Here is a 26227-nt window from a genome sequence, read left to right as displayed (position 1 = left end):
GATTCTAGGGTGCTCAGCCCACTGTGCAGTCAGTCAGTTTATCCTCCTCCAGTGCATTTTATCCTTGCTGATGGAGGTTACCCATGCCTCCAACATCCACTCCCCCTCATCACTCCCTACAAGAGGACAATACAAGGTGTGGGAGCCCAGCGCTTTAACAGCCGTCATTCCAGGGCACACTCTATAATAGAGTGTGTTTTTGGAATGATGAAAACCAGATTCAGGGCCATCTTCCTGCAATCGCTGGCGGTGCACCACACCTTTGTACCTCACGTAAGTTTTGACCTAGATCCATTTTACATATACATTATTCATAATATGTATATACATACACACATATGCACGCTCTTTTAAATTGTTTTCAGGTCATAACAGCATGTGCCATCCTCCACAACATCTGCCTTGGTGCTGGGGATGTCATGGCCCCAGAGGATGACCCAGAGGAGGCTGTAGAAGAGGATGAGGGTGAGGTAGGGACTGAGGCAGTCAGCGGTGCTGTCTGGCAGGACCAGCTTTCAGCTGAGGTGTCTGCTCTGGAGGAGGTACCACCAGAGCATGACTACTATTAATACTAATATTATAGATGTGACTAATTTTTGAGGGGTACAACTAATTGTAATATTTTGTGAGCACTTCTAATTCCGCATATTTCCGATTACATCTTAGTGATGTGGCAGCTGTCAATCCAGCCAGCCCTTTAAACCCACTTGATGGACGATACCGTGGACAGCGGAAAGAGGCATCACAAACATCTGCAGACCACCTGTGTGATGCTTTGCTTACCATCCAGAAAAGACAAACCACAGGTCTCAGTTGCAGCATCGCATCCATCTCTCTGACCTTGTGAAAGATTTAGCCACACTGCCAGAGACTTTCTGTTCAGAAAGAAATCAGTCTTTTCGTACTGTTGAAGAGGTGTTCCAGGAACTGGTCACTCAGGTTGATCCTGCTGTCGCCATTATAATTACTTCATTATAATTCTTTAGAGCTCTCAACACTCAGACTGATATGTTAAGAGAGCAGAATCGCAAGCTGGACGCGATCCTTGAACAGAATTGCCGGCTGGCTGCGTTTCCCGGACTCAAAGGTGATATGATTTAATCTTGGAGAAAGTTGTTTGCTCAAGATCTACTGAAAGTACCAGAAATTTGGCTATTTGGATTTGAAATTGAGAATGCCAGTAAGACTTTGAAGGCAGCTGGAAAATCACAGCCGGCCTGAACCAAAACATTTATTGTTTGTCAAGTGCCCCGACATGGCCTTCACAGGCTTCTTATCAAAACGTTTCTCCTGGATATTCTGTAAACACGACACTCTGCCCCAGCAACCCCCCTCATCTGTGAACTGAACTGTATGGCTGTTTGATAAAACTTCCATCTCTTTTTCAAGGACAATGGCACCTTCGTCAGTGTTGACAGTCTAATTCTTTGCACACATGATCATACTTAAATATTGGCACCCTCACAAGTCCACCATGGCCCTTGCAAAATCTTTGCTTATGTGTGTTGCTTTCCCATGCTCCTTACGTTTTACCTAAATGTGGGTTTCATTTCATTTCTTCTCCTTTTCATAGATTTTTAGATTTACCAGTGAAAGGAAAATACTAGTTTCTTAAAAATTTGAACCAAAGCTGTTTTTACACCAGTGACTCAGCTTCCTTAGTTAGAACTCAGTGACTGCTTAGTTCAATTTCAATGGATGCAAATGACTGTTATTGGACTACAACTGCATTATACCAGCAAACCCAAGGATCATTCTCTCTTAGGACAAGATGCTTTCCCCTACATAGAGGACTTAATGATATAATTACCTCTTTAGAAAGATTGGTTTAGAACCAGCTCTTACCAGTAATACCCAAAGGATTATTATTGTTTTCTGTATCATTGGCCAGATTTTTAGATTTCTCGGAAGGATTCATAGATTTTTAGATTTTTTAGAAGCATTGTAGTATCATTTGATTTGTTTTTCTGTGTGTGTATCTGTGTTTATTTTCTTTGTGATTGTTTTGTAATTGTATATACAGCGCTTTGAGTGTCTCGTTACTGAAAAGCGCTATATAAATAAACTTACCTTATTTGTACAGTTTTATTTTATGCCTTTTGTGTCTTGTAATTTTGATCTGTTTGAATGTTCTTTTCTTCCCCCATTCTGTTTAAAGTGCTGTTTGTAATTTTAATAATAAATTCTGTTTATAACTGTAAATGAAGTTTATGTATTGTTAGATCAAATGTAAATAAAAACACATTAGTGACAAAAACAATTTTGAAATTTATCAGAACACCTTAAATCTTTTAAGAAACAATCTGAACAAAAGTTAATATTATTTCTTTTATAGCACCTTATTTTGGTGCCATTCTTTTAAGATAGGAAACAGTCTGTCCATTCTCTGTGCCCTCCTCTCCTCTGCTTCTCTCTGTAGCCTCATGTCCTCCTTGATCAACTCCATCATCTCCTCATCTCTGTCCCTCTTTCTTTTCTGACCCCTTACTGCTGGCTCACTCTTCCTTCTCCATCTTCATCTGGTTGCCCACCACTCTGCTTGGCCCTGGAGTGTCCTCAGGGATGGAAGCAATTAGGACAGGAGGTGTTGTTGAAGACCTCTGTCCCAACCCCTCATCCATAAGGACAAACAGGGCCAAGTAGCAGCAGTGGGCTTTTCACTGACTCCCTCTCCTGACCATGGATACTTGCAATTCTAAAGTTAGAGGGAATAAAAAAAGAGTTGACTAAACAGAGAAACCAATAAAACTTTTAAAAATATTTTTTTATTCGTGTGTGACATGAAAAGTTCTGAACATACTTCATACATTTTTTTTCAAATTGTCCCACTTTTTTTGGCCTGCAAGGGTGTGCCCTTCTCCTGTAGGCCCATCTTCTCAAGAATTGTCCTATACAAACAAAAGGAAAGAGGGAAAACCAAAAGAAGTATGTTAATACATGGATGGATATTTATGACAGTTAGAAAGATTGGAGTTATTGAAACTGGACAGAATCTGACTGCAAAGAATGTTGTTATTGTACCTTGTAGAATATAAACTATCTATGTGTGTAACTGGAATGTGCAGATAGAGGAGAGAGGATTAAAAGCATAGGGAGTGAAGCATAGAGTGCAAGGTCATAAATCGGTGAATGACAAGGGAGTAGAGGATAGAGAGAGTTGGGTGGAGGACAGGGAAGGCCGGAGATAGGGGAGGACAAGCTTGCTAGAAGAAAATAACCAGAAGCACTCCTTATTTGGACCTAAGAAACTGTTATGTTATACATGAGTGACATGATATATGTATATGTTGAACACACCCTTGAGACTGAATAAAACGAGCTGGAAGCAGAGAGAGAGCAGAGTTGGGCTTGCAGGTGTTTGGCTGGGGCCTATCTCTCACTCTGCGCAGACACGAACATAAGCTGATTGTACTTTGTGTTTATTTCACTCTTTTGAAACCTGTGCTCAAATCAACAGACCCGGGGAAGCAGAGATGGCTTCGACAACTTGGAGGTGTCGTCTGGAATTTGGAAGAACAGGTGAAAAAATTGGGATCACTGACAAGGACCAACAAACATCGGACACAGGCTAGCCAAAAACTACAGAAAAGGTAAGCAGAACCTGTTTTATCAAACTCTGCTTTTGGATTTTCGATAGGCTAAATTAATATTGTGTCCGATGTCGAAGTAAGTCTGAATCCACCAAAACGTAAGAAAAAGAGTGTCATAAATGTTGACTAGGATTTAAACTGGTGAATAGGATGTTGTTTTCAGAGAATTACAAGATTTAGTGGTGGTGTTGTGTGGACAAATATAGTAATTTCTCAAACGTGGCAGTTCAGAGTAGTCCTTGACGGAGGACTACTGTCAGCTGGGTTAGAGGCCCGAGGGGATTGGGAAACCTCAAATTCTACATATAACTGAGAACAAGACTAGGCAAAATACACTATGTGTGAAGGCTGATGAGTAACGGAGACATTTCTCTGTGAAAACTCAGATTACAGACGTCTGCATAAACACAGAAGGAACAATATAAGCGGTGGAAAATAACACCATAAGATAGAAAAGTCCTATGAGTTTTAGATGTTTTTCTTAAGAGCTGTGAACAGAAGTTATTACAACTGTAAGACCGGCCATGAGCTGTGAGTTGGAGAAATAACCAACAACAGACTTGTTAGGGTTAAAAAATGAATGAGCTGTGAGTTGGAGAAATAACCGACAACACACTTGTTAGGGTTAAAAAGTGAATGAGCTGTGAGCTGGAGACACACACACTTCAACAAAGACCAGACTAATTAGGAAAACACGAGTGAATGAAAGCTGTTGTGAGTGGGGAAGAACGCCAACGCAGCGAGCGGCTCCCATTGCGGGTTAAAAACACGGTGTGAAAGGCCTGGGGGACTGGATAACACCTGACGGTGATAACAAGGACTGGCCACTAAAAACAGGCTCCTGAGGGTGAATGTGTTCTGGTGTCTTGAAGGTCGGTCAGAACTGAATGAGTGAGTGACTGAGATAACGCATTAAAAATATATATTTTAGAAAAAAGGATAGTAGTTGTCATAAGAATGGAAGGTGAATTTGATAATAGTGGAAAGAAACAGAATGATCCATGGAAGAGCATAGAGAACCAGCTCCTAGTAATGAAAGCTGCTATTAAGAAATCACTTGAATACACAGAAGGACAGAAGTTGGTTAAACGGATGGATTCTAAAATAAATGAAGAATTGTCAAAAGATGGAAAGAGCAAGACAGATAGAGAGAATGTTGGCAAGTGGTTTTGGTTGAAGGTGAAAAAATCAAAACAGGAGAGAGACTTGGCTGATAAACAGTGTAGAGACAGCAGGTGGTTGGGAAGAGGAAAATGGAAGGAACTTAGAGACAAAGCAGAAAAAGATGAAATATTTTGGTCACAAATGGGTTTGCTGTGGCAGAGTACTGATCATGCGATGACTGACAGGAAAAGCAGACAGATTAAAGATAGCAGTACAGTTGAAATGCCACCATCATATGAACTTCTCGCACATCAGCCCACTTTATCACACACCACGGCCCCCACTTCTCCTCTTACTGGCTTATACCCCACGCTGCAAGTTACTGGGGGACACGTGAGCGTGTGTGATTTACCGCCAGTAAATGGCCAGTCTCCTCCTGGCCCATCACCGCCTGCTTCCCAGCCCGCAAGACTGAAATTGGTGGACAGACACTGAATCACAGTTATCTAGTCTCCACTGACACACCAGTAAATTTACTGGGTAGAGACATGTTAATAAAACTGGGAGCGACCATTTTATGCGGGACTGATGGACTGCAGGTTCACCTGTCCAATGGCATCCAGTTATTTTGTGGCAATAACACTTCTTTTTCACATGGACAGTACCTCCTCCAGCCACTGCAGGACTCAGTGGCTGATATATACTGGGTTTTGCTGCAACCTGAAACCACCGCGCACAGAGGCACTCTCTCGGCTTTCCATTGGTGGAAATCCTGGGTCTCCACTCTGGCGCCCTATGTACCTCCTCCTGACCCCCCGCATGTCACCTTGTTTTATGATAGAAATAATTGTGAATGTTACCGGGAAAGCTTTGCTGACGAGTTAGAGGGTACACACTGGGACATTGTCACCACAGACGTTTATGTAGCACCAGAAGGAGTGGTGGCCGAGGTCCACTTGACTGAAGAGCAGGAAGTGTGGTTTAGGATGTGGTCTGATGGCGTGTCTCATGTCTCTTTAGCTCTACACCCAGGTCATGAAGCACGTGAACTTGGAGGTGTGTTAAAACGCTCCCTGAACCTACAGGATTGGCAGCCTTTGGCAACCCCTGACCTTTTTTACTCGCCCTCAGGTAACACTTATCGCATATTCAACCACTCCACGGATGTCGGCACACTGGAGCATGTTCAGTTAGACACACACCATGGTAGGGAAAAAACAGACCATCCGCTGGCAGCTGCTATTGTGGAAAAAATGCCTTCTACCCTCTGGGCAGAGGGGCCCACAGATGTAGGCCTGATTCAATGTTCCCCCATTACCTTTCAGTTGACCACCAACCAACCAAAATGGAAGCCCCAATACCCTCACAAACCAGCAGCAGAACTAGGCATTAAAGATACAGTGGAAGGCCTCTGGAACTCAGGCGTTTTAGAGTCCGCACGTTCCTCTTCATGGAACACACCCATTTTGCCAGTGGAGAAAAAAGGGACAGGTAAATGGCGCATGGCACATGATTTACGGGCCATAAATGCAGCTTTGGCCACCCCTACCGTTCCCGTGCCCAATCCCTATGTTGCTCTGACAAATCTTAACCCTGACCATTGCTGGTTTACCTGCATTGATCTGGCCAACGCATTTTTCTGCCTTCCTTTAGCTGAGGAATGCAGGGACATTTTCACATTTACCTATAAATCTCATAGGTATAGATACACTCGTTTGCCGCAGGGATTCACACTTTCTCCAGGAATCTTCAATCAGGTTCTAAAAGACTCTCTCCAAGATTGCCTATTACCACCAAACACCACTCTGATTCAGTACGTGGATGACATTCTCCTCGCAACACCCACTGTGGCTGAATGCCTTGAGGCAACAGCAATTGTCCTGTCACATTTGGCTAAAAAAGGCTACAAGGTTAGCAAAGCCAAACTCCTGATCTGCAGATGCCAGGTTGACTTTCTGGGCAGAGTTGTTTCCCAACCTGGCACGGGGATGTCCCCAGCTCACCAATCTGCAGTTTTGTCCCACCCAAAACTACTCCTGGTTAAGGACATGTTGTCTTTCCTAGGACTCACAGGGTATAGCAGATCTTTTGTGCCTGGCTACACCGACCTCACTGCACCCCTTAGAGATCTTGTCAAAAAACAGGGCATGAGAAACCTCACTGCCCTGCTTGAATGGACCAGAGAAGCTAAAGAAGCGTTCATTAACTTAAAAACCAGCCTCTCGCAAGCTGCACATTTGGCACACCCAGATTACACGTTGCCATTTCAGCTGGATGTTTCTGTAACAGCACACACAGCAAATGGTGTGCTGTTCCAGAAAAAAAAAAAGGAGGGGGGGGGGGGGGGGGGTTAGGACAGTCCTCTTGTACTTAAGTGTAATGCTGGACAACATGGAACAAAGACATCATGAGTGCACCCGACATGCAGCAGGGATGGCTAAAATAATCCAAAAAACAGCTCACGTAGTGATGGGACACCCTCTTAACATATTGACATCACATGGTGTGGTGGCCTTTGTGAACTCTCAGGCTTTCACACTCTCACCATTGAGACAACAGAGGCTGAGTAAGGTGCTGGATGCCCCAAACATCGCATACACACATGAAGGAATAAACATGGCAGATAGAATAACTACTGGTACACCACATGTCTGCGCAGAAAAAGTTGAGTTCAATTAAAAAATCAGATCAGATCTACAAAGTACATCCCTAACAGATGCCCAAAACCTGTACACAGACGGGTGCTGCTTCAGACATGACACAAAAGGACTTAAGGCAGCATACGTGGTGGTGGAAGACACAGGGACAGATTTTGTCACAGTATATGCAGAGGAACTAACAGACGCACAATCAGCGCAGAGAGCAGACGTTTTGGCAGTAATAGCTGCTCTGGAACTAGGAGCAGGACAGAAGGTTAACATTTACACAGACTCTGCATACGCTACAGGAGCAGTACATGTAGAACTCAAACAGTGGCTGAGGACAGGATTCAGAACTGCAGGACAGAAACCCATTAAAAATGAACAGGATATGAGAAAGTTGGCCATCATTAAATGCAGAGGACATGACAGCAGTAACACCAGAGTAGCACAAGGGAATCAGGCAGCTGACCAGGCAGCTAAACAGTGTGCAGAATATCAGCCCAGGCACATAATGCTGTGTTCAGAAGCAGGGTGGACACCAGAACCCACCCTGGAAGAAGTAATGAAATTACAAAAGGGGGCCTCTCCTGAGGAAAAATCAGTTTGGAAGGCCCGAGGGGGCTCAGAGGATCAGAATGGTCTCTGGAGAAGCCCAGACGGACGTCCCATCTTGTCACCAGGTCTTACTAAAGTAGCCCTAGAAGAAGCACACGGAGTAGGACATGTGAGAACAACGCAAATGTTGAAAAATCTTGAACACTGGTGGCACCCTTTTTTGAAACCAATGGCAGTGCATTGGATTAATTCATGTGAGATGTGCAGGCAGTTCAATGTTAGACCAACCTTGAAGCCACCACCTGGAAAGTTCCCAGTAGACCCAATAGCAGGAAAAGAGGTTATCATTGATTATACAGACATGATTGAGAGAGTAAATGGGTTCAGATATCTGTTGGTGGGTGTGGATGCATTTACTGGATGGCCGGAGGCATGGCCTACAAAAAAGGAAGACAGCAAATCTGTGGTGAAGTGTTTGATCAATATATCCCTAGACACGGTTTTCCAGCTAAAATAAGGTCTGACAACGGAACACATTTCAAAAATGAGGAACTCAAGGAAGTGGAAAAATTCCTGGGACTGAAACACTCATTTGGCAATGTGTACCATCCACAGTCACAGGGGAAGGTTGAAAGAATGAATCAAACCCTTAAAACCAAATTGGCTAAAATCTGTGCACAGACCAAAATGAATTGGGTTACTGCCTTACCATTAGCTCTGATGTCTGTACGGAGTTCTATAAATCAGAAACATGGTTTGACCCCACATGAGCTGCAAACAGGGAGGCCATTTCCAGGCCCCCAAACAAGGTTACTGTTTCTCACTGAGTGTGAACAATCTATGTCTCATCGTGATTATTACAGATCTCTCCACAGTCTTGTTACAGCTTTCTCCAAACAGATCCCAGCAGAACCAGAGACCAGGGTTGGGACCACCACCTCGGAAGCCGAGTGGGTCCTCCTGAAAGTCATCAAAAGAAAGTGGTCAGAGCCAAGGTGGACCGGTCCATTTCAGGTCACAGAGAGGACAACCCATGCAGTCAGGCTGAAGGGCAAAGGCGCTACTTGGTATCACTGGAGCCAGTGTGCAGGAGCAGAACCACCTCAACGATCCCTCTCTCAGGTTCAGGAGGATCTGAGCGAAAACACAGGAAAAGACAATCTCACTTCTCTCACCCAAGAAGGGGCAGAATAATCCCCAGGTGAGAGAAATTAGCCCAGGGTCAGTCTGCCCTGAGAGCTGAAGACAGAAGAAGAACAGCAGAGGAAGAGGCGGAAGTGATTGAGTTTCCCTCTCACTAGGAGTGGTAGAGTTTCCCTCCCACCCCAGAAGACACTGTTCAGCGAACATTTTATATTTTATACTACATTTTGATTTTTTATATCTTTTTTCAGGTTATGATTTAACTTTATATGTTTATGTTTTAAGTTTCATAAGTTTTTTTAAAAAATGAGTACCCAAAGCAAGGGAACTAGACTCTCTAGGAGTTTCATCATAGGTGGAGTGTTTCTCTCAGCACTCATTGTTACGTTTATCTTAGGGTATTTTTGTGAACTTCCATTCCAGACATGTTCTGAAAACCACTCCGGAAAGGTGTCCAAACGGTCTAAGGTAAACAAACCCAAGGACATGTGCCTTAAGCATTATGGGGGATTAGAACTAAATTACACGTTAGGAGCAACTACCACTTTTCGGTTTGACCTGTATGATGTCATGAAGTGTGGGAAGAATCCGACTGCCTGGAGGGGGTATGATGTGTATTTGTGTGCCAATCTCAACGTGCCCACCCAATGCGCTGCAGGCAGGACCATGAGTTTATATGGGGGAAACCAGCTTTGTGGAAACTGGGGTCACGCAGTGGGGTACACGGGTAGGTGGACACCCACCCTGACATATATAAATTCACGGAATCGAGAAAAAGCCAAACAAATCAGCCTGGTACGAGCGTTGACACATAACACACTTGGGGGTGTCAATCCACTATTTTTGTACATAAAATCGTTACAAGAAGGTTTGCATCGCACCTCTGACAAGTTGGATGAGGTGATGTACTTCACTCTAGGGGTAGAGGTAACAGGGACCAACCCCCAGGTACTAATCAAAGTCAATTTAAATAAACCAACTCCTCAGGTACAGCCCACCAGCACTCCTACAGTCCCAGAACCAGAAGACCAACTAGAAGGGATGATGAAAGTAGATTACTCCACCCTGCAGCCTCTAGAAATAATCCAGATGGCCACAGGTTACGCAGATGATAATCTTTGGTTGCAATGGATGACACAAACCGCAAAGGAACAAAGTAGGTCTGCGAGGAGTCCCAAATGAGTATAAACTTGCAGACCAAATATCAGCTGGATTTGAAAACATCCCTATTATAGCTGCCTTGTTCCCAGTAATGCCCAACAAAAATGTAGACCGCATTAATTATATTCATTATAATGTTTTGCATCTGGCCAATCTAACTCGAGACGCTGTAGAAGATTTATCTAAACAATTGGCCCCAACTTCCCTCATGGCAGTTCAAAATAGGATGGCATTGGATATGTTGTTAGCTGAGAAAGGGGGCGTGTGTGCCATGTTTGGAGATATGTATTGTACTTTTATTCCCAATAACACTGCACCGGATGGTTCAGTGTCAAAGGCTTTAGAGGAACTTGAGACCTTCTCCGCCACCATGCATGAACATTCTGGAATTGATAATCCCCTGGAGGAGTGGATGACAGGCATATTTGGACACTGGAAGGGTTTGATAATGCCTTTGATGATTTCTATTGCAGTATTTGTAGCTATAATGGTGACCTGTGGATGTTGTTGTGTGCCATGCATTCGTTCTCTGATGGTGCGCCTCATCACCTCCGCAATTGAGCAGAGGGATCCAAAGATAACGATGCCACTGTTGCACATTGACCATAACCAGGATGAGGACTCAGAGTGTGAATTCATGGATGCATGATAAGATGGATGCATGTTTTCTTAATGATTTTCTTGTTTTACAGGTGGTACAGTAATATTTTTATTTATTTCTACTTATTCTTAGAAGGACATTTTAGATTGTGAACTCTTATATGAGAGTTCAAAAGGGGGATTGTAGAATATAAACTACTTAAACTAGTTACTAATGTGTGTAACTGGAATGTGGAGATAGAGGAGAGGGGATTAAAAGCATAGGGAGTGAAGCATAGAGAATGCAAGGTCATAAATTGGTGAATGACAAGGGAGTAGAGGATAGAGAGAGTTGGGTGGAGGACAGGGAAGGCCGGAGATAGGGGAGGACAAGCTTGCTAGAAGAAAATAACCAGAAGCACTCCTTATTTGGACCTAAGGAACTGTTGTTATACATGAGTGACATGATATATGTATATGTTGAACACACCCTTGAGACTGAATAAAACGAGCTGGAAGCAGAGAGAGAGCAGAGTTGGGCTTGCAGGTGTTTGGCTGGGGCCTATCTCTCACTGTGCGCAGAGGCGAACATAAGCTGATTGTACTTTGTGTTTATTTCACTCTTTTGAAACCTGTGCCCAAATCAACGAACCCGGGGAGCAGAGACAGCTTCGACAACCTCCAAGCCACAGTGGCTGAGCTTTTAGCATTAGTAAAAAGGTTGTCATTCTCACCCCTGAGCTTAACAAACTCGCCCGTCTGCTCCTTTGTCCCTAAAAAAAATATGAAAATACCAAAAAAAAAAACATCTTGCTTAATATCAGAGCAAAAATAAAACCTTTTTTAATTTTACATTTGTCTTAATTTGAAGAAAATATTAAAATATTTCTATGCCAATGCCTAAAACAAGCTCTTTCAAACTTTTAACTTCTTTACTGAGATTCACTTACATTTGAAAGTGTATTCCTCGTTGGGTGTACCTGGAATCAGAAATCATAATGCTAGCTGAATTATAAATAAACCTTTAAAACATATAGCACATTTCTTCATCAAAAATGAATATTGAAAAGCTTATCTATTCTCAGTCACACTCTCCAGCGATACAGTTAGATTACATAAAACTTTCTATTTATTCTGGTTAACCTTAATATCACCTGAAATGTCAAATCGATTTTCAGTAACAATTAAAATAATACTAACATAAACTGTTAGAAACCACTGGTGTTAAACGTTCACTGTGATGACTGGCAGCGGGAGCTTAGTGCCGGGGGTCCGGTCAGATATCTCCAAGTTTAGCTTGCCTCACCGTCAGGAAGGCTGGCGAAGCAAGCCAGTTACTACGGCGGTAACGGAAAACTCCGAACACATTGGAGCACGTATGAAATTAAGCGATGTCTAGATAAATCAAGCAGATATTTCACATCTACACAGTTATATTCCCGCACTAAAAACATTGTAGGTGTTCATTTGTGTCACAGAAAGTGTAATTTTACACAGCTTTTGTCGCTATGGTCCGCCATGGCTTCCCCTGCTTGACCAGTCCGCTTCGACCCGCAATGAATCATGGGAAATGATGGGCCACGAAGGACACTCACAATCCATCCTTCAAATCGGGCAAAAGGACACATTTGTCGCCCACATTTGAAAGAGTCTTGGAAGGATTCATGAATTGGGACAGCCTTCGTCGCCACGCTGTTACGTAATCGGCCTACAAATACGGCCTTCAAAGGATCCAGCCCCTGAATTGGGACACATCCAGAATCGTGAAATAGCTTGTCCATTGTACAGTTAAAGTTTAGTCAGTCCAATCCTTCTTTTAAAGTGCCTGTGACACAGTTGCCAAATTGCATTAGAACAGAGTTAATATGGGCCATGTGGATCATCGGTAGAGGGTGAGCATTAAGTTGTTGCCAGCAGAAGCTTGGACGATGCCCCTCTCCAGAAAGGTGTCACAGGTAGACACAGGGTCAGGCCAGGTGTAGTTTCTAGGAAGAGAAAAGAGGGAGAACAAAGTTAAAAGCTGAAATAACAGCAAATAATGCAAAATTGGAGAGTAGTGTGAGAATGTAGCGAAGAGGGTGAAAGTGTTCATTATGTCCTCCAGCAGCCTAAGCCTATAGCAGCATAACTACAGAGATAGCTCAGGATAACCTAAGCCACTCTAACTATAAGCTTTGTCAAAAAGGAAAGTTTTAAGCCTAGCCTTAAAAGTAGACAGTTTGTCCATCTAGAGCCCACTGATGGCCATTATTATACTAAAAACCACAACGTTTGGGATACCTCTCTCTGTCAGATTGACCATAACCATTGGAAAGGAGAGGGGGTCATACAGGTAACAGAAATGGAGGGTGCGTTTGCACCTCAACCATAATTGAACCGGTTTAGGCTAAACCTGACTCCCCTTAATCCATCCAACAGTGAGGGAAGAAGACAGAGGTAAAAAATAAGGAAGATAGCTCAGGATAACATAAGCCACTCTAACTATAAGCTTTACCAAAAAGGAAAGTTTTAAGCCTAACCTTAAAAGTAGACAGGGTGTCTGCCTCACGGACTAAAACTGGGAGCTGGTTCCACAGGAGAGGAGCCTGATAACTAAAAGATCTGCCTCCGATTCTACTTCTAGAGACTCTAGGAACTACCAGTAAACCTTCAGTCTGAGAACGAAGTGCTCTGTTCGTCACATATGGAACAATCAGATCTCTGATGTATGATGGAACTAAATCATTAAGTGCTTTATATGAGGAGGAGAATTTTAAATTATATTCTGGATTTAACAGGGAGCCAATGAAGGGAAGCTAAAGCAGGATAAATATGATCTCTCTTTTTAATTTTCATCAGAACTCTTGCTGCAGCAATTTGAATCAGCTGAAGGCTTTTAACTGCATTTTGTGGACATCCTGATAGTAACGAATTACAATAGTCCAGCCTTGAAGTAACAAATGCATGGACTAGTTTTTCAGCGTCACTCCTGGATAGGATATTTCTAATTTTGGCAATGTTCCAGAGATGAAAGAAGGAAATCCTAGAAACCTGTTTAATATGGGATTTAATTGACATGTCCTGGTCAAAAATAACACCAAGGTTTTTTACTTTATTATCGGAGGTCAATTTAACGCCATCCAGGTTAAGTGATTGACTAAGCAGTTTCTTTTTTAAAGACTCTGGTCAAAAGACGACAACTTCTGTCTTGTCTGAATTTAGAAGCAGAAAATTTAAAGTCATCCAATTTTTTATGTCTTCAAGACATGCTTGTAGTCTATCTAACTGGTTGGGCACATCAGGATTCATGGATAAGTAAAGCTGTGTCATGAGTGCTATGATGAGCTCTGAAGCCTGACTGAAACTCTTCAAACAGGTCATTGCTGTGTAAATGCTCACACATTTGATTGGCAACTATTTTCTCAAGAATTTTAGATAAGAATGGAAGACTGGATATAGGTCTGTAATTTTTCAAGTCATCTTGACCAAGCGAAGGTTTCTTAAGTAAAGGTTTAATTACAGCTAACTTAAAAGCCTGTGGTACATATCCATTTACTAAAGATAGGTTAATCATACCTAAAATGGGGCTGGTAATCAGAGGGAACACTTCCTTAAATAAATTGGTTGGGATTGGGTCTAACATACAAGTTGAAGGTTTAGATGAAGCTAATATTTTCGATAACTCAGGAAGCTCCACAGGATCAAAGCAGTTCAAACACAGATTTGTGTGTTCTACAGTTACTTCCAATGTTGTCTCACTTACTGAGGATGAAGTAATCATCTTCGGGAGTATGTCAAAGATTTATCTTTAATAGAATCAATTTTATTTTGGAAGAATGCCATAAAGTCATGACTGCTGAGAGCTAATGGAATGGATGGCTCAACAGAGCTATGACATTTAATACAATCCAACCTGATTTGCTTTGTCAGAAACTCCAGAAGACTCAGGTGGAGGCCTCAACAATCTCCTGGATCAAAGACTACCTGACAAACAGACCACAGTTTGTGAGACTGAAGGGTTGTGAGTCTAACCAGGTAGTCAGCAGCACAGGAGCACCACAGAGGACTGTAGTCTCACCATTCCTTTTCACTCTGTACACCTCAGACTTCCAGTACAAGACAGACTCCTGTCATCTGCAGAAATACTCGGATGATTCTGCTTTTGTGGGGTGGATCGGAGATGGACAAGAAGCTGAGTACAGGAAGGTGGTGGACCGCTTTGTGGCATGGTGTGAAAACAATCATCTCATTTTGAACGTGACTAAAACAAAGGAGATGATTATAGATTTTAAGAGAAAAAGGAATAAGTCAAAAACTATTTGTATCATGGGAGAAGAAGTGGAGGTGGTGGAGGAGTATAAATACCTCGGTGTTCACCTGGACAACAGACTAGAGTGGAGATGCAACTGTGAAGCCATCTACAAGAAGGGACAGAGCAGACTGTACTTCTTGAGGAAGCTTAGGTCCTTTGGTGTTTGCAGCAAGATGCTGCATATCTTCTATAAGTCTGTTGTGGAAAGTGTGATCTCTTCTGCCATCATCTGCTGGGGAAGCAGCATCAGAGCCAGGGACTTAAAAAAGCTCAACAAGCTGATAATGAAGGCTAGCTCTGTTCTGGGGACTTCTCTGGAACCTCTGGAGATCATTGTGGAAAGACGGATTCTTCATAAAATGAAGAACATTATGGAGAACCCTGGGCATCCTCTTCATGAGACTGTCCTACAACAACAGAGTGTCTTCAGTCAGAGGCTTCTTCAGATCTGCTGTAAGACGGAGCGCTACAGGAGATCCTTCCTGCCCACAGCCATCAGCATCTACAACGGCTCTTTGAAGAAACCTTCATAATATGAGCTACAACAACATTTAATTTCCCTTCGGGATTAATAAAGTATTTTTGAATTGAATTGAATTGACTCTGTAAGTTTAGCAACTGTACTAAAGAGAAACCTAGGATTATTCTTGTTCTCTTGTATTAATGATGAGAAATAAGCTGTTCTAGCTTGGTGAAGTGTCTTTTTACACAACAGTAGGCTATTTTTCCAGATTAAGTAGGAATCCAATTTTCTAACATTGTGCTTTAAAGTACGCAGCTCTGAATTAAATCAGGGAGCTAGCCTCCTATGAATAATTGCCTTTTTCTCAAAGGGGCTGCATTGTCTAACCACGCAATGATGAAGTAACACTATGAACAAGAGAATCAATTTGTGAAGGGGAAGAAACAAAATTATTGCCCTCCACTGTGTTTTTCTGTGATAATGATGAAATCAAAAGTGGAACAGATTCTTTAAAGGTTGTTACAGCATTTTCTGATAATGATCTACAATAATGAAATTTTCTTTCAGGTGTGGAGTACTCGGTTAAATTAAACTTAAAGGTTATTAAAAAATGGTCAGACACGACAGGGTTTTGAGAAAATATTATGTCTTTACACTCAATGCCATATGTCAGCACAAGGTCCAGAGAATGAAGAGAAAGGTGGATAGGTTTGTTAATGTTTTGAGCAAAGCCAATTGAGTCTAAGATAGCATTAAAGGCTATATTTAGGCTATCACTTTCAGCGTCAACATGAATGTTAAAATCCCCCACTATAATAACTTTATCTGTATTTAACACTAAATCAGATAAAAGGTCTGAAAACTGATCTAAAAATTGAGAGTAAGGTCCTGGTGGATGGTACAAAGCAACAAACAGAAGTGGTTTTAGTGCTTTGCAATTTGGATGAGGAAACCTAAGGATTAAATATTCAAAAGAGTTGTAGCTATTGATTGGTCTGGGACTAATCAATAAATCGGACTGAAAGATGGTTGCTACTCCTCCTCCTCGCCCAGTATTTCGAGGAATGTGAAAATTTAAATAATTAGTAGGAGTTGACTCATTTACAGTAACATAATCCTCTTGCTGCAGCCAGGTTTCTCTGAGGCACAATAAATCAATCTGATTGTTACAAATCAAGTCACTAACTAGCAAAGTCTTTGAAGAGAGAGATCTTATGTTCAGTAAGCCACATTTAATTGTTTTATTTTTGTTTTTAGTCTAAGTTGTGTTTATCAGTGAGAATGCATTCATGCATTCTCGCTGATAAACACTCACTGATAAACACTCACTTATTGTTTTTCTTTATTTTTATATTTTCCGTACGTTTTTCTGCGCGTAACTAGTGTCGAGGTAGGAAAACTTTACTGGCCGTCCGTTAACTCTTACATTACTCCTCACCTCTCATCGACTCGTTTTATTTGGCACCCAAAGGACAATCCTCAGTCAGAGATCAGTTGTAGTTTCCACAAGTTTATTAAAACCAGTCTGAATTCAGAAAGGAGACATCACACTTACACTGTTACCTGGGAACCTCTGTGTGTTTGACTGGGGCTGCATTTTTACTCCATCATATACCCCTCGTTGCTGTGCAGCACCTTTTTTCCAGTTACATACACAATCATTCTATATGTGGATGTCTCCCCAGCAACAGCATCAAAGAAACAGAGATACATTTCATCATTTAATTAAGAATTGTTTCCCACACGACTTCAGGAAGTTTCAGGGTGGAATAATTATCAGAGTTACGGTTAGCACTGAGAGGAGTACCATGCCTCCCCAACACAACCGGCTTCTCACGATACAGACAGGAGACACCTGCAAGCTTTAACCTTAATAAACACTTATTGTGTGATCACACTAGAAGCTACTGTTAAGGTTTTTTTTTCTAACTATCAAAAGCATAACTAAACACCCCTAATAATAAGCAATCTATAAACAGCAAAGCCCCAAATATATCTTAGTCTTAGCTACTAATAATAATGCATTTATATTTCCACGCTACTAATAATAAGGCATTTATATTTCCACAATTCCCCCTTTTGATCTCTACAAAGAGATCACTCCACATAGGGTGCAGCCAGCTCCAGCCCCTGAAGTCCCTCCGTCAAAGCACACATCTGATAAGTAGGAGGTTTAGATTCAGCACTCCCCTTCTCAATTGTGGCAGTGATGAAGCGAACCATCAGAGCCCTGATGCATGGTACACAGCAACAACCTCAGGTAACCATTATGGCAACAAAAATAGCAATAGAAATCATGACTTAGCCTTTCCATTTGCCAAACATCAGTGAACCATTGCGCCAATGCATTGTCAATCCCTGAATGCTCGTGCATAGTTTTACTCAGAGTTCTCAATCCTTTTAAGGCTCGGGTTACAGATCCATCAGGACCGTTGTTATTGGGGATAAAAGTACAACACATATCTCCAAACATGCCACAGACACTCCCTTTTTCAGCTATCAACATATCCAACGCCATTCTGTTTTGTATGGCCATGAGAGAGGTGGGGGCTAGTTGTTCTGAGAGACCTTCAACAGCATCCCGGGTTAAGTTGGCCAGTCGTAGTAGATTGTAATGAATATAATTAATGCGGTCTACATTCTTGTTAGGAGTTATTGGAATAAATGCTGAGATTACGGGAATATTTTCAAAGCCGGCTGCTACTTGATTTGCTAATTTATACTCATCTGGCACTCCTCTAGGCACTCCAAATGCATCAGTGGGAGAGTTCTGCGTGAGCTCGAAGGAGTTGCGCGCTTCCTTAACACATGTCTGCGCCTCCGAGCTGTTAGGGTAGAGGGTAGATGAGTATTATTAGTTCTTTATATGACTTTACCAATTAACATCAGTGGTGCCTGTAATCTGACCATAGCACACACTCATCAGGCTTCATGAGGGATCCTAATCAAAAGTCTCCTGTCACCACAATAATAGTATAAAACAGCTCTAGCGCACTTTCCAATGTTTGAACCAGGTTCAGTTCTGTTACACCAATCCTGTGGGATTTCACCTAGAAGCACAATAGCATTTGGAGAGGTAAAATTGAAACATATGTAGCTTCCATTGCCTTTATAAGGGGTAAATGGTCCAGCGAGAGTTTTATTGTTAATGGGCGGAAAAATAGTAGCCAGTGTGGTACAGTTAGTGGGTGTAGCTGGCTTGGTTAGGTTTAGCAGTTATACAGTTATAACCCCAAGTATCACAGGGGTACAGAGGAGCAGGTTCAGTGTAAAGGGAGGGTAGCTGCAAAGGCTGCACAGTTAGACATGATTTTCTTGCGCAGTCTCAGCCATCCATTCTAGCTATAGGTTAGCTTCAGGAAATCCTGTTTCCAATGTTATAAGGTCCTTCACAGTATGTACATCTACATATAGGACAAGGGACGGCCCAGGACCGAGAGTAGGTGACGCCGTGTCCTTAAATACTGTTTGCTGAGGGGATGCAGAAGGTTTTACTACTCGTACTTGTCGTCTTCCGCTTATCCGGGACCGGGTCGCGGGGGCAGCAGACTCAGCAGAGACACCCGACGTCCCTCTCCCCAGACACCTCCTCCAGCTCCTCCGGCAGGAGCCCAAGGCGTTCCCAGACCAGCCGAGACACGTAGTCCCTCCAGCGTGTCCCGGGGCCTCTTCCCGGTGAGACGTGCCTGGAACACCTTCCGAGGAAGGCATCCACGAGGCATCCGGTATAGATGCCCGAGCCACCTCAACTGGCTCCTCTCGATGTGGAGGAGCAGCAGCTCTACTCCGAGCCCCTCCCGGATGGCCGAGCTCCTCACCTAAGGGAGTGCTCGGCCATCCTACAGAGGAAGCTCATTTCAGCTGCTTGTATCCGGGATCTCGTTCTTTCGGTCATAACGCAAAGTTCATGGGGCCATAGGTGAGGGTAGGAACGTAGACCGAACGGTAAATCGAGAGCTTCGCTTTTCAGCTCAGCTCTCTCTTCTGGTCTTCTTTCTTCAACAACTAAGGTAGACTGCCTAGTTGTCTGACACAGCTCAGGGGATTATTCTGCCCCTTGTGATGAAGCTGTGTTTCCTCCAATCTCCTCCAGGGGTCTCCCTGGTTCCGGTGCCTCGGCGCACTGGCTCCAATGAAACCATGTGTCTCCTTTGCCCTTCAGCCTCACTGCGTGGGATGTCCTCTCGGTCACCTGGTATGGTCCTGTGAACTTTGGCTCCAACCACTTTCGCTTGTTGACTCTCAACCACACCCACTTGACCTGGGGTGTTGTTGGCTCTCCTGTAGATCTCTCAGATCCCAGAACCTTGTTGTAGGTTTCCACCACTGTCTGTAGCTGAGAAAAATAGTCTTTGTGTGACAGATTCTGTATATCACCTGTAGATGTCAGAACTGCTCCTCGTGGTCCTGGAAAACTCCTTCCGGTTTCTAGCTCGTATGGAGTATATCCTGTGGTTGAGTTCACTGAACACCTGATTGACATCAAAGCAAGAGGTAATGCATCAACCCATGATAATTTAGTCTGTGCACAGATTTTAGCCAATTTGTTTTTCAGGTTTTGATTAATTCTTTCAACTTTTCCTTGGGACTGAGGGTGATACAGCGTGCCAAACCTATGTTTCAGCCCCAAACTGGACTCCACCTGTTGCAGCTCCTGGTTCTTAAAATGGGTTCCATTGTCAGTCCTTATCTTTTCAGAAAACCCGTGTCTGGGAATGTAATGGTTAAAGAGACATTTAACCACAGTTTTGCTATCTTCCTTTTTTGCTGGCCATGTTTCTGGCCATCCTGTGAAAGCTTCCACACACACAAGCAGATATCTGAAACCTCTTACTGACTGCACCATGTCTGTGTAGTCAATAATTATTTCCTTCCCTGGTCTTGTGATTAAAGGAAATTTTCCCTGCAACGGTGTCAAAGTTTTCTTTGGGTTGAATTGCCCACACACTGTACAGCATTTAACAAAGTGTTTCATAAAAGGATGCCACCACTCCTTCAGATTCTCCAGCATCTGTTTAATTCCAACGTGTCCTACTCCATGTGCCTCAGAAAAAAGTTCATGTTTAAGTCCAGGAGGGAACACCATCCTACCATCTGATCCTCTCCAACAACCTGACTGCTCTGTAGCTCCTCCACATGTTCTTCTCCTCAGGGGCTCCTCTGCTTTGCAGCTCCTCTCTACTACTACTCTCTCTAAGGTCAACTGTTCTCTCATTTCCTCCTCTTCAGCCACTATCATCATCTGAGCAATATAACCTGCTGTTATGTTGGCAGAATGGTCAGCAGCCTGATTCCCTCTTGCTACTTCTGAATCACTACTGTCATGTCCTTTACATTTGATCACAGCTACTTTTGCTGGTAACAAGGCTTCTGCCAGCTCTTTCATTTCTGTTTAATGTTTTATAGGTTTTCCTCCAGCTGTTAAAAATCCTGCTCTCAACCACTGACAGAGTTCCACATGAACGGCTCTGGCTGAGTTAGCTGAGTCTGTGTACACGTTCACTTCCTGCCCCTCTGTCAGTGTGAGTGCAGCTATTACTGCCATAACTTCTGCTCTCTGTGCTGATTGGGGTCCTTCCAACCTTCTGGCTTCCACTGTTATCAGTCCTGATTCTGTCTGTTCTACCACAGCATAAGCAGCCTTCAGACCTTCTGCATCATGCCTAAAATAACAACCATCTGTGAACAGCTGTCTCACCTCTGGTCCCTCAAGGGGGCTGGCTTCTAAGTCTGGTCTTACCTTTTCTGTCCTGCAAACCATCTCTTCACATTGATGTGGTTCACCCTGTGTTTTTCCATCCGCCATGTTGATTCCCTCGTGAATGTAGGTTATGTTGGGCGCCTCCAAGATTTTGCTGAGCCTGTGTTGTCTCAGAGCTGTCATGGTAAAACTTTGAGAGTTCTCATATGCCTCCACACTGTGAGTTGTTAAAACATTCAGAGGGTGTCCCATCACTAAGTGATCTGTTTTTTGAATTAATTTTGCCAACCCTGCTGCATGTTGTGTGCATTGTGGGTGGCATTTTTCCATGTTATCCATCATTACTGAAACATACATCAGCACTCTCCTCTCTCCCCCTTTTTTCTGAAACGAAACTCCATTTACTGCCGGTTTTGTTGCAGAAACATCCAAATAAAATGGTGTGGTGTGGTCTGGGAGCGTAAGCTCTGCCGTGTTGGAGAAAAGCTGCTTCAACGCAATAAAGGCTTCCTCTGCTTCCTGTGTCCAATTAAGGACATTTTTGAGATTTCGCATGCCCTGTTCTCTAGGTCTCTGAGGGGCTGTCTGAGATTGATGTAACCTGGGATGTAGGTCCTACCATAGCTTGTAAGTCCCAAAAATTACAGCATGTCTTTCACCCTAAGAGGTTTAGGGTGTGTTAAAATACTTTGCTTATGTGAACCTGACATGCTCGTGATTCCTCCGGTAATAACTCTGCCCAGGAAGGAAACTTGCTTCCTTGCTATTAGTAGTTTATTTTTACTGACCTTGAATCCATGTTTATGCAGATGTCTCAGCACGAGTTCTGTAGATTGCAAACAGAACTCTGCTGTAGATGCTCCCAGTAGTACGTCGTCCACGTACTGAATTAGAGTCACGTTCTGTGGTAGGGGGCAAGTCTGTAACACATCTTTCAAAACCTGGTTAAAAATACCTGGGGAAAGGGCGAAACCTTGTGGCAGACAGATGTAGCGCAGCTGGCTCCCCACAATAGGTGAAAGAAAAAAATGTCTCTGCACTCTTCTGCTAATGGCAAACAGAAAAAGACATTAGCTAGATCAATGCATGTGTACCACTGCTGTGAAGGTTCAAGGTTGGAGAGAGCAACATAGGGATTTGGGACAGGAACAGTAGGAGTCACCAGAACTGAATTTATTGCTCTTAAATCATGTGCCATGCTGTATTTTCCAGTACCTTTTTTCTCTACAGGAAGGATGGGTGTGTTCCATGCTGAGGCTGAGGGTTCTAACACACCTGCTGCCTTCAGGCCTTCAATGGTGTCTCTGATGCCTTCCTGAGCCTGTTGTTTGTGTGGATACTGTGGAACCCAAATAGGCAAGGGAGATGCAACCTGAAAAGAGACTGGGGCACAGGGGGTTAATCCTACATCTGTGGGCCCATCAGCCCATAACTGATAAGGTAGGCTGTGCAAAAGAGCTGCAGCTTTGGGATAATCTGTTTTTTTCTCATCCATGATGACGTGTGAACATGTCATGCTGGAACAGGACTTCATCAGTAGCTGTACATTTTATACTGTATGTGTCTGTGCTTTTAGAATACCTTAAGTTGGTGACTGAGGTGTCCTGCCAGTCCCCAGCTGCCAGAGAGCGCTTTACCACTCCTCCCAATTCCTTGGCTTGATGCTCAGGATGCAAAGAAAGAGAAACATGAGGAACAGCTTCATCTGACATTAAATACCATTCTGCTTGGTCAGGTGTTAAATCAACTGTTGCAGCCACACCCTCAGGAGCCACATAAATATTTTTGGATGAAATGAACCATGTCCTACCTTCTACTGTTTCATTAAACAAATCTTGGTACCATTCAGTGTGACAACCGTCGTAGAACAAAGTGACATGGCGGAGAGATGTAGGGGCAGAGACTTTGAATCCAGGGTTTCCACAGCTGATACACAGAGAAGATGCTGCTTGGAGAGGAAGGTGCGGTCAGCAGTCCCCAGTAAATATCAGCACCTTCCTCTGCAACTGGCTGTAAAAGATATTGTCCATGTTGAAGCATTTGTCCACGTGCCAAAGAGGAACCATCTGGAAAAGTTACTGTTAATCTATCAGTACCACACAACACTGATGCTCCCACCTTCACTAATAAGTCTCTGCCCAGCAAATTAACAGGTGTGCTGGGTGAACACACAAAAGGGTGAGTTACTCTCTGAGTCCCAATCTAAACAGGAAGTGGTACAGTCACAGGCAGAATTTGTGCAGCCCCTGAGAAGCCCATCACAGAAACAGTCTTGGTAGAGAGCAGTGTTTTAGGAGGTTGCTGTGTTATGGTGGAATAAGTAGCTCCAGTCTCCACTAAAAAATTCAGACAGTTCTCTCCCACCTTTGCAGGCAACATGGGGTTTGCCGTGCCCATGCTGCCTTGGTCCTCCTCAGGGGTATGTCAGTATGGGCTGTAAGACGGGTGTCCATCCATCTGTGGATACTGGTCCTGCAGGGGTGGGGGAGGTGCCATACCTGCATTAGGAGGGACCGTAAGTCCTGGTACTCCCTGCTGTGACCCCCAGTTGGGGCAGGTGCGTGCCCAATTTCCAGACTGACCGTAGTTGTAGCACACATCTCCCAGTGCCCTGCTGGCTCCACCCCTTCCTCTGGGTGCTCCATGCCATCCACCACGACCACGCTGACCACCAACATGCCATCCGCCTCCATGACCGGGGGCCCCTGTACCTGTAATTATAAAATGGATAGGGTGGAGGAGGGGGTAACACCCCTCCTTGCCACTGAGCAGTCAAAGGTGGTGGGATAGACATGGAAGTGTGTGCTGCTGGAGATGCAGCTGCAGCTAACATTACATTTTCAGTTTTGTCACTTTTTCTCTTATTTAATTTCTCTTTGGCCTCTTGCAGCTGTAATTTAAGGAGCTGGTTCTGTAGGTGCTCTTTCTCCTCTTTTTTCTTTTTCTCTGCCTCCTGAGCTGTATGTAAATGGTGAATTAAATGTTTTTCCCACTTTGTGAAGTCTGTTCTCTGCAAATGAGGATTATTTTTCCTTTTTTGACACACTTCAAAAGGAACTCCTTTTAATATGGTTTCTCTAAACAGCTCTCCCATTCCTGTCCCGTCACCCTTGGGATTAACTCCTGTGTGTCTCATCCATGTGTCCACCGCAGCACTAATGTGCTCTTTAGGATGCTGATTAGGGTCCCAATCGAATTGAGCAACTGCAACGGGGGCGGTGGGCGGATACTGATTTCTTATGGCCTTCCCTAGGGCTGTCATTACACATGTCAGGGGTGTGTCATCAGGGTCCTTACTGCAATCAGCATTCTGTTCTATTTCTCTAGCAACTGAGGGACGCACAGAACTTCCCAAAATTGCTCTAAAGTCACCTAAGGCCAGTGTCATGCCTTTAGTCAATGTATCTAATTCCTGTAACCAGACACGTCCACATCCTGCAATAGGTGGCAACTTATCCACTAATGCCTGTACATCTCCCAATGAAAAAGGGACATATTTTGTCATACCAGTTGATGAGGTCAACAACGGACATTGAAATCTGGATGGACCGCTCTGGCTACGAGTAGTCATGGTGTGTGTTCTCTTAGAATCTTTAAACTGTTTTTCTGTAATCGGTTGAGAAGCTTTCTCATATAAATCATGCACTTTTGATTCCAATTGTGTAACCCCTCTTAAAGGTCTAAGCGTTTCCTGTACTTCTGTCTCAGGCCCTACTTCAGCTCTTTCACTCAACCAATCACTGCCAGAAGCCACACTACTCTGCTCAACACTTTCTTCCACCAATTCCTCTGATACTTCTGGCTCAGGCATCCAATTGCCACCTTTACAGGAATTACCGCTGTCTGCCGGTCACCAGAACTGGGTGCCTCCGGCTGCGTTTTCTGTCTAGGTTGTGAGTCAGAGCCGCATGCTCCGTTTTCACTGGACACTTTCAAAACACTTAATTTCTCTTTAAAATTCCCCAGGAGGGTCTGGCTCACTCCCGTAGGCAAGTTCACGCATAGTGCAGAGCTCTGCGAGGGAAAGTGCTGTGTTGGGGCCTCTGCATCTCTCTCTATGTGGTCAGAGAAGGGCTCATAACAGGCAGCTCCTCCCACTTGTGGTGTGTATACTTTTGACGGTTCAGGGACAAACGGGTTGTAATACGCACGTAACTGGCCTGATTCTGTGTCTTCTCTAATATATATTTCTCCATTTTGCACATCTATCACTGGATTTATTCCTTGTGTGGGACTATCGGGGGGAGGTACTGCTGTTTTTTTCTGTGTGCACCTTCTTTTGTGTTCTGTCCTTGCTGCAGTGGATCAATCCCCGCCACCACACCAACAAACAACCCCATTCTGTCTCTCTTTTACCTGCGTCTTTTGTTTCAACTTGACACTTTATTCCACCAAGTCGTCCTTTCTCATCAGCTTTAATCAACCAACTTTCTTTATCCTTCAGATGCCTCTTATATTCTCAGTTCAACCATCTACCTAACGGTTCTCTGTCATCCATTCCTCCCTTTCCTTCAACAATCACCTCCTTGATCTTTTCTAGTTTTCTGAACTTCCTTCTTTGACTTTTTCTCATGTTTTTCCATAAATTCTGTCAGCACAGTTACCTGATCTGACAATACAGGTCCTTCTCAAAAAATTAGCATATTGTGATAAAGTTCATTATTTTCCATAATGTCATGATGAAAATTTAACATTCATATATTTTAGATTCATTGCACACTAACTGAAATATTTCAGGTCTTTTATTGTCTTAATACGGATGATTTTGGCATACAGCTCATGAAAACCCAAAATTCCTATCTCACAAAATTAGCATATTTCATCCGACCAATAAAAGAAAAGTGTTTTTAATACAAAAAACGTCAACCTTCAAATAATCATGTACAGTTATACACTCGATACTTGGTCGGGAATCCTTTGGCAGAAATGACTGCTTCAATGCGGCGTGGCATGGAGGCAATCAACCTGTGGCACTGCTGAGGTCTTATGGAGGCCCAG

At 43.4% G+C, this 26227-nt stretch overlaps 1 long non-coding RNA gene across 1 annotated transcript; it reads left to right on the top strand.

Annotated features, from left to right (window-relative positions):
• Positions 1-839: 839 nt before the first annotated feature.
• LOC124882337 lies at positions 840-22863 on the top strand. Its single transcript, XR_007041873.1, has 4 exons — positions 840-1087; positions 3458-3590; positions 22460-22669; positions 22806-22863. It is a non-coding gene; the product is annotated as an uncharacterized LOC124882337 (long non-coding RNA).
• Positions 22864-26227: the final 3364 nt, after the last annotated feature.

This window comes from Girardinichthys multiradiatus, chromosome 15 (assembly GCF_021462225.1).
Source record: "Girardinichthys multiradiatus isolate DD_20200921_A chromosome 15, DD_fGirMul_XY1, whole genome shotgun sequence".
NCBI classification, from domain to species: Eukaryota; Metazoa; Chordata; class Actinopteri; order Cyprinodontiformes; family Goodeidae; genus Girardinichthys; species Girardinichthys multiradiatus.
The sequence above is the reverse complement of the archived record's forward strand: the minus strand, read 5'-3'. Positions and strand labels throughout refer to the sequence as shown.